Raw genomic sequence first — 8406 nt, forward strand, 5'->3', positions numbered from 1 at the left:
CCAACCAGCTACTTCTTCCCTTTCCTTTTCAAATCTAAGATCTGCAGTGAGGGGTGACACATCCTCTGCCCCATGCAGTGGCTGTGCCTCATAGGCAGACCTTGGAGTTCCAAGTGCTGGACAGCGGGAGCCTGGGATGCTAGTCTGGTTGCTCAATGGCAACAAGATGGCAGTGGGCAGACTGGCAAAGCCACACTGCTGAGCACTTTAGTCCTGTTCTGCCTGCTACTTGCCAGGCTCCTACTCAGGCTAGGACTCACAGTGCAGGTCTAAACCTGGCAAGAAAGGAACCTGGAGCTGAGCAGAAACTAACACTTCCTACCATAGGAATCCTTTGGCTTCAGACAGATTTTTAATGACATAGAAAACTGAATCCTATCAACTTTGCAAAAGCCCAAAGTTTACTTTTTAAGGTTTCAATTCTCCCTTTGGACTAGAGGCACACAGTTTCTAAATTAATTTGCCGAATTTCAAAATGTTTTAAAGTGTTTCAATAGTCTCCATCCATCTTTTCTCTCTTGAAAAAGAGGGAAATTGCTTGTTGTTTTTAGTAGAAAATGGATTCATGGTAAAGAGCAAATAACCATTTTATTTTGAGATTGTTTATTTTTATTTATTTATTTATTTATTTATTTATTATTTATTTATTTATTTATTTATTTATTTATTTATTTTTAAATCTAGACACTGTCTTCTTCCATTAGGGCAGCTGAAAAGAAAAGAAAGAAAGGAAATACTATGGTCTACGTGGCTTATAAACAGCAGAAATGTGTCTTCCACATTGGTAGGTTGGAAATCCAGGATCAGGTTGCTGCATAGTTAGGTTTTACTGATGGCTCCCCTGAGGTTGCAGACTGACAACTTCCATTTATGTCCTGCATGCCATTTTCTGGCTTGCATTGTGGTTCTTACAAAAACAAAACAAAATAAAACAAAACAAAATAAAACAAAACGCCAAAACAAAAAGCTCCTGTTTGCTCTTAGAAAAGCCAGGGAGTAGCTAGTGCTTTGGCAGGAGCTGCAGACCACAGAGGTGGGCCTGGGGGCTGTACCATTGGGTTTGACAGAGGATGGGCCAGGCCATGAAAGTTCTTCAAGACCACACCATTGGAAAACCAGATGACATCCTCAGGTTGTGTAAGAACTAACCAACCAACTTACCAACCAACCAACATACCAACCAACCAACTGAATTACTAACCAACCATTCAACCAACCAACCAACCAACCAACCAACCAACCAACCAACAAACCAACCAACCAACCAACCAACCAACCAACCAACCAACCAACATACCAACCAACCAACCAACCAACCAACATACAAATCAATCAGCCAACCAACTAACCAACCAACCAACATACAAACAAGCCAACATACCAACATACCAATCAACCAACCAACCAAACAAACAAAGTCAATAAATAAAGCTTTCCTTATTTCTATTCTGAATGTGGGTGAAGAGTTTAAAGAAAGGCATTTCCTTATCTTAGCCTTGCATAGGACCCACCATTACACTGCACTTTGATGCTACAAGCGGTTAGGAGTCCAGGAAGGATGAAGGTTGGGTACCCAGTTGGGTGGGCTGAAATCGGAGACCAAGGGTAGGGAACCTGAGGAGCAGGCTGGCTGCAGCAGTGAGGGCCTCGGTGAAGCATGGCTGCACAAAAGTCCACTGTTAATTCCTGCTTTCCACATCCTCAGCAGCTATGCTGGGTCCACTCAGGAGCTTCAAGCTTGGGAGGGATTCCACTGATGACCTGAGGAGCAAAGGGAGAGGCTGGCATTGGAGGAATAGATGGTTCTTAATATTTTATGATGAAAATAACCTCATCAACTATGAGGGATAATTGTCATTAATTTATTTTGATTTAAAGAGGAAAATAATATACTGAGAGTTAAGAAACTTCCTAAGGATAAACCATGACAAAAATCAGATTTGGAACTTATTTTCCTTACTGGCCCTTGTGGACATTTTCACCAGTCAAACATGTGTTTATATAAAGTGCTTCTTTACTCACTTGTTTATTCATTCTTCCCTTTTTAAAAAAAATTGATTAAGGTGTTATTTATGTGTCCATATATCCCCACCCCACCCCCCACTCCCATACATGCCCTATCACTCCAGTGTCTTCCATCCATTGGTTATGCTTATATACATGCATACGTGTTCTTTGGTTGATCTCTTACCTCCCACGCCTCTCCCCAGCCTTCCTGCTATAATTTGACAGTCTGTTCGATGCTTCTCTGCTTCTGTATCTATCTTTTTGTTGATCAAGTTATAATGTTATTTATTATCCATACTAGAGGCCCAGTGCATGAAATTAGAGTACTGCTGGGGAGGGGGGGTGTCCCTCAGCCCAACCTACACCCTCTCCAATCTGGGACCCCTCAGAAGATGTCCAACTACCTGTTTAGGCTCAATCCCTGTAATTTCTCCCCTCCCCTGCATATTCCCTCTTAATTAAATAGGGGTTTTTGCTTTTTGTTTTGTTTTTAACATATTGGACAGTGTGCCTGCTATAGTCTTGACAAACCAGCGCTGAGAGGAATGAAAGATGGCCTGGCAGCTGGCAGGCTCTGACATAAAGCACACAGGGGACGCAGCACACAGCCCCAGCCCTCAGTTCTCTAGATATTGTTTGGCTCCCACTCCAAGGACCTGTCCCTATTGTGAGGGCTGGGGGGAGGAGGTGGCATTCAGCAATCCCCTTTCTTCTTCCTTCCCAGCAGTCTCACCCTGGAACATTCGGTCTTCAGGGAGCTCCTATGTAACTGTAAAGAGACCTGGCTTCCTATGTGTCTGCCCCAGGCACCTTCCTGAGAACTGGGAGCACATTAGCGAGGCCACACAACACAGCTCCCACAGGTCCAAGCCACGTAAGGGGATACTGGGGAGGATCCCAGTGCCTTGGAAGTGTGAGAGCCTACTGACAGCCAATCATTGCTGGTGTGATTTCAACTTCTAGTTACTCAACTTCTGGTCTTACCCATGGGTGAAAGGGGATGGTGATGGTCATGCTAAGAGCAACAGCAGTTTTGACAGTGAGGGAAGAGATGTGGGAAACATTTACCCTGTGCCCACACCCCAGTACATGGCAAAGTGTTCCTGGATTTTTAGCAAATTGATGACTCCTTAGCCCAATGGATCTTCAGGGGGATTCACAGGGTTTCATGAAGCTGAATGAATTTTCTCATCCCATTATACAGATGGGAAAGTTGAATCTACACAGGCTCCCCATTAAACAGGGACAATCTTCTCAGTTTACCATCTTAACTTGACACCTCCACTGAGCCATGTGTTCCCCAAGTCCTAGACCCCTGAGTACACATTATTTTAGGACTTTGTCCTTCTGCAAACCACCCAATTTCTCCTAAATAGTCCACACATTTCCTCTGACAAGAGGTAGGACATGGCTGTATGACAAACAGACTTACCTTCAGGGCACTTGGAACAACCCTTTTGTCTGCCCAACTTTCTGTTAGAGAAGTATCCAGAAATTCCAAGAACTAAACTAGAAAATGGGGCACTCTAAAAACAGGAAATATGGGGACTGTTGCAGACAACTGAAAGAGACACTTATGAACACTGCCAATAAGAAATAGTTTGATTTTCCTAAAACAGCAGGAGAGAGCCTGCTTTCTCGTGGTTTGGAACAGAAAATCAGGCTCATGTAATTTTAAAATCAAAAGGTATATTATGTTCATTTCCTTCAACCCCCTGCCTATTGTTCTGCCAATTCTGTTATAACCTCTGCTTGCACACTGCCTACCACCATCTCATTTTGTAGGAGATGAGTACAATTTTCCTTTTAGATGAGGAATATGCCTCCATTCTCTGGCCTCCCACTTTAGTCTGATCCAAGATTGACACACACCACATTCCTGCCAATCTGCCAGGCTTCCTCCTGTCTTTTCTTAAGCTTTACAGTCCCTTATTTTGTTGTTGTTGTTTGTTTGTTTTAGTTTTGTTTGTTTGTTTGTTTGTTTGTTAGGTTGGTTGGTTTTTGTTAATCCCCACCCCAGGTATTATTCCATTGATTTTTTAGAACAAGTGGAAGGGACGGGGTGAGGCAAATAGAGAGAAACATTGGTGGGAGAGACACATATTGATTGGGTTGCTTCCTGTACAATGCCCCTCCTGGTACAGGGGATTGAGCCTGCAATTGAAGTAGGTGCCCTTAATCTGAACAGAATCCAGGACCCTTCACTCGCTGGGACAATGCTCTACCCAATGAGACAAACCGATTAGCAAGTCATGTTAATACTTTGAGAATCAGTTTAGCATCTTCATTAATATACATTGTCACTCTCTCAGGACAGGACACTTTGTTATTTGATCATTTCTGTCTAAAATCCAATTCCCCTGTGGATACATGTCTCCCTTGTTGCGTGACACATTCAGAAGATGGTCCAGGAGAACTACTGCCCTGCATCTTGGCTAATGCAACCTGAGTTTGATTGACTTTCTGTGTCAGGTACCCTGTCCATTTGGGTCACACAGATAAATAGCAGATAGTGTTTAACCTGAAATGCTTTAATTTAAGCAACTCCTGCCCCTGCAGTTTTCTCTTTGAATAAGCTATTTTGGAAAAGCATACACCCAATATTTTACAGGACAATTGCCTGTGTTGGTTTCAGGGCAGGTTTCCAGCCTGTCAGCCTCAGTTTTTGTCCTGACCATGGGACAGCCACATTGTATGTGTGGGGCCCCAGAGGCTGTGGACTTATTTACATTAACTTTCCTCCTGTGGAACCTAGGACAATTCGCTGGCAAAAGGAGCTGCTTTTCAGTCTTAGCTGCATGGCAATTGTGTGACCTTGGGCAGGTCATTTGTTGCTCAGTTTCCTCACAAAAGGTCTTCTAGAATAGAAAAATACCATAGAATTTGAGCAGGGTCAGCAAGAGCCAGAGTATAAATTCTCAGGGTCAAGGACAGTCTATAGAAGAGGGTGTGAGGAAATGCTTTTCTCTGGGTTTAAGCAAAGGAAGTGCAAAAGGGGCGGAGGAGGAAGAAAGGAAAAAAAGAAAAAGGAAAATATGAAAATAGATGGTTTACTTAAGGAAGAAAAACAAATCCCACCAAATTAATAGAAAAGTGTGCAAATATTTCTATGTAACAGAAGCAACCTGAATAGCAAACAAATTATGAAAACAATTTTTAAATTCAATGGTCATCATTAAAATGTACATGGAAATGGACGAGGACATCACTATGTACGTCCTTAAGATGATAAAAAAAAAATAATAGAGGAATATCACCAAGTGCAAGTGAAGATTTAGGGACTTCTCACACCAGGCTTGTGTCAGTAAGAAATAGTTTAGTGACAATATTACTTGAAAGTTAGATGAAAGCCATCCATCAATCGTTGCACAGAAATGTGCAGTATATGTGTATTATTTTGCAGGAATCATATATATTGGAATGGCTTAAAAGTTTGTTAATAAATAATTGGATAAAATTTTACACAAATAATATCATTTATGTAAAAGTTTAAAATTCAAAAACAGTACTAGACATTACCTATAGATACATGTGTATGTAGAAGTGTAAATACACATGTGATGATACATAAAAACCTCAGAATATTTGTTGACTCTGAATGATAATTGGAGGGAAAAGAAGCCTGGGGAGTCAAAAAGCATAAGTAAAATTCATGTGTAATGTGTTAACTTTTTAATCAAACAGAATAGCTGCAGCCAAAATACTTACATTTGTTCATTGCAAATTGTGGGTTTTTGTTTCATAAGTTCATTTACAAACTTGTTTCATAACTCCATACTATTTAAAACTGAATAAGTAAATATAACCTCATCCTAGGTATGTAGCATCTTGTCTTTTCTAACAACAAAATGAGTTACACAATATTATGCCTCATTTGAATGAGACATTTATGCTAATTGATGCCAATGATTGTGCCAACTTCTGTTTAAATCTACTGGTATACAGTATAGTGATCACTGGAAGAGAAGGGCCACAAAGCTAGCCAGGAAAAACATTTTATTAAACACTGAGCAGGAAGTGAGTTTTTCTTGAATTTGTCCTCAGTGTTGATTCTTTCTCTTTGGATATGGCACCCTCTTCTCTTGAACTGCTCAAGGGGCCTAATCACAAACTTGCTAGAACAGAGAAAGAAATTGCCTTGCTATAATGGCTTTGGCTTGTTTGAAGTTCTGAGGATTTTCACATGGGTATCCAGTGGCCAAGAAGAAATGTATAGGGCACCTTCCCAAGGGAAAGTTGGATCTGTGACATGACTTCTTCAAGGACTGACATGATGAGAAGTACTTTTTCCAGAAAGCTGGCCTATTTGGATTCTAAAACATAAAATAAAATAATGTTCCCCTCCTCATTCCATAAAAAATGCTTTTTTTCACTTCATGCCTTTTACAGTTGGTGGGACATAAGCAATGGATTGGATTTAAAACACTTCCTGCTTTCCTGTATGCTGACACAGAAAGAAATAAACCAAGCATTGTGTCCACAGTGTATTGGGTTAGCTTCATCAGGTTTACTTAAAGTGATGCATAGACTTTTGAGGGGGCATAATGTGAGTTAGTAAATTAGCATTGGAAATGGCTCCTTGATGGATAATTATTTTTAGTAGTCTGAATTGGAGGTGACCTCAGGCCTTACCATCTTCATATGGGCACTTACTTTTTATCCTTTTTCTGTTTTTATCGCAGTAGAGAAGAAAGGACTTCCATGAGCAGATATGGAGCTGAGGCCGAAGGTAAGAAAGACTCCAAGTCCTCAAGAGGCATCATTTCCTCACCTCAAACACAGTGACAGAGACCCAGTGATTTTAAACAGAAGAATAAAAAGTCAGTGCTCATTTTTTCTTTAACTTCCCTACCATCTTCATCTCCACCTCCACCTGACCCCTACAGTGCAATACTCTCCATGCACATGATTTTTGGGAAATGTGGAAATGAAACTTCAAGTCAGAAGTTGCAGGGTTTTGAACTGAATTGTGAATAAATTTAATCTTTCCTTGTCCACTTTGAGCAGAAAATGGAAATATCTCCCAGAAAGATTTGTTAATTTTGAATGCTACAAAAAACAAACAAACAAAAACAAAAACATTGCTCCTTTGTGTGTAAAATTAAAGAAAAGTTTCTGGTTTGTGTGGACACCAAAGGAAGGGACCAACACTACTTCCTCCTGGGAGGGGTACAGAAAATGTAACAAAGAACTTGTCTATACAAAAATAAATTGACATCCAGTTTAAAATGGAATTGCAATGGCCTATAATAAAGAATACCCTTACATGATATTATTCTACAATGTCATTATAATTTTCCCCAGAATTGGGTTATCCTCATTACCTATAATAATATCTTGCAACCTTGGGTATCAATAAAAAATCATCTTTTTGGTGCTTGGAGACAAAGGTAACACATCTCTAAATATTTTAGAATTACAACAGCATAATGTACAATTATCCCAAACAAACTTCCAAACCAATTCTTTGAATGTGTGGCAGCCATTTAAAAGCTACATGAAATGATTTAATCCCTTCCACTGTATAGAGGGCCCCCTGGGAAGGCTCCTGAGCATTCTATATTGGCCCCTCTTGCCCATTTGGCCAAGAGTGACCCCCTTCTTGTGATCCAGATGCCCACAGCTATTGCCTGAGCTTTCAGTTCATGCCGAGGTTGAAGCACCATGGTGGCTGGTACCATGGATCTGTCTCTCACCCAGTGAGATAAGCTGGGCCCTCTCTGGAGAAGAAACCTGGGTCTCCCTTAATATGAGATCAGTGCCTGGGCCTCGCCAGCAGGCAAGGGGATCCCAAGGCAGGCACTGAGGGTGGAGGACAAGGGGTCATAGGTTACCAAGGAGACAGAACTCACATCAGCCTGCTTAGCCCCATAGGATGGCTGGTTAGACAGAGACGAGTAAGATTCCTCAGGGGAACAACAACCTAAGACAGGCACAGTTGTAGAGGGGCCATCAGGAGAGAACCTGGGGATCAACAGAGGTGGGGCACAGACCCTCACACTCCCCCAACCTTCCAGGGACCTGAATCCACACCCCTTTTTAGGGAGGTCTCCTGCTCCCATGGTTGCTTCACTTCCCACACCCATATCAGATTGGGACCCAGGTAACAGCCAGAGACTTGGCTGACAGTAGCTGCCCTATATCTAAATCCAACTTAGCACCAGGAATTCTCAGGGCCTACTCAAGAATGCAAATAATCCTTTCCACTAATATTTACAGGGTAAACTGAGTTTGTCCTTAGAGTATTAAATTTGACAGTAAAAATAGTAATCAAGTTTTCAGGTTAATTTAAATTGGATAATTCAAATAATTTAAATTGGATAATCCAAGAAAATTTAAGTGTACTGGATAAAAAGCTGTTCCTAATGTATTAACTAAAATTTCTATTGTAGTGCATCT

This window comes from Pipistrellus hanaki, assembly GCF_964339955.1.
Source record: "Pipistrellus hanaki genome assembly, chromosome: 10".
Classification (NCBI taxonomy): Eukaryota; Metazoa; Chordata; class Mammalia; order Chiroptera; family Vespertilionidae; genus Pipistrellus; species Pipistrellus hanaki.